The 1,475-nt window shown below is 23.7% G+C and overlaps 1 non-coding gene across 1 annotated transcript; it reads right to left on the bottom strand.

Moving 5' to 3' along the window:
- Positions 1-1,177: 1,177 nt before the first annotated feature.
- On the bottom strand, positions 1,178-1,270 carry Trnai-uau. Its single transcript is given in 2 exon segments — positions 1,178-1,213; positions 1,233-1,270. It is a non-coding gene; the product is annotated as a tRNA-Ile (tRNA).
- Between the last annotated feature and the right edge of the window lie 205 nt (positions 1,271-1,475).

Below are 1,475 nucleotides of genomic sequence, written 5' to 3'. Positions count from 1 at the left end.
AAAATATGAATTTTTAACAAAATAGTTGGAATTTTTAGCAAATAATTGAATTTTCAAACAAGGAGATTAACTTTCAACCAAAAGAAACAAAGTTTCAACCTACATTAAATTTTAAACAAATTACTTAAATTTTTAAGCACAAAAAATACTTTTTGAACAAACGATAAATAAAATACTTTTTCAGTAAAGAAATTAATTTTTAGCAACAGAAAAACGAGTTTTCTACAAAATAGTAAAATTTTCAAGCAAAGTAATGAAATTTTTCGTAACATTCACTGCATTTTTTAAAATTACTGTTCAAATTTAAAATAACATTAATTCAAAGAAATATATTTTTCAATTCAACTTTTGTTTTAAAAATGTGCATAGTAGTTTTTTAAAATATTGCTCTTGTTTAAAAATCTCGTTCTGGTATTTTTCTCTTGCATAAAAGAAAATATGTTTTCAATTACTGTTGTTTCAAATTTAAACACTAATTTTTCAAAAATGGATTGAACATCGAACATTTTTTGTATGAAAATATTTCAACATTGTATTTTTAAATAATAAATATGATGTAATAAAACATACTTTTTTTAATCAATCGTTAGAAAATACATTGAACATCCAAAAAAAAATTTCGTATTTTTAATTTATAAACATGATTCATTAAAAAAAATATTTTCAATTGTTTACACTCGGTCAATTTTTAGTTTTGAGAATTTTGCAGTATTAGATATACTATAACTTGGCAATTTTCTGTCGAAAATTTTATTATTCGGGACCTTTAAAATTCGCTAATATTATCAATTATTCGCGACTTTTGTTTTTCGAGAACTTTCTAACTCAAGATTTGTATATTTTGGGAATTTTACAGCTCTTTTAAATTTTTATTATATTTATATTGAATTATATTTGATTATTTATAATATATAAATTGTGTTTTTCGGGATTTTTCAGTCGTCACTTTTAAATTATAAAAACCTTTAATCCAAAAATTCAATAATATAATTTAGAAAACAATATTTTATATTCGCTTCAATAATTTAGAATATTTCTTTGTGTACCGACTGATTTCTGTAACACAAAAAATTAAAAATTAAAAAAAAAGCAAAACCTTATTAAATCAAATTTCTGAAAACGTTCATAAACACAACTGATTGAATAATGCTGCTTGAAATTTATGGTGTAAAAAAAATGCTCCAGGTGAGGCTCGAACTCACAACCCCGGCATTGCTCACGTATCACTGTCTTATAAGTACCGTGCGCTAACCAATTGCGCCACTGGAGCAGTTGCGAATAAGGCCAGTAATAGTCATCTTAGATGGTAAAGGCCATATATATAACAAAATCTTGTAGTGCCCCTTTAAAAAACAATCCAAAAACGCAAAAAATTCATTTCAACAAATTTTAAATACTCATTAAAACATTTTTTACACAATTCTAACCTATAAATGAGCACATGTTTATTTTCTAAATAAAAAAAGAAAATTAAA

The sequence above is a fragment of the Belonocnema kinseyi genome, chromosome 4 (genome assembly GCF_010883055.1).
Source record: "Belonocnema kinseyi isolate 2016_QV_RU_SX_M_011 chromosome 4, B_treatae_v1, whole genome shotgun sequence".
NCBI classification, from domain to species: Eukaryota; Metazoa; Arthropoda; class Insecta; order Hymenoptera; family Cynipidae; genus Belonocnema; species Belonocnema kinseyi.
The sequence above is the reverse complement of the archived record's forward strand: the minus strand, read 5'-3'. Positions and strand labels throughout refer to the sequence as shown.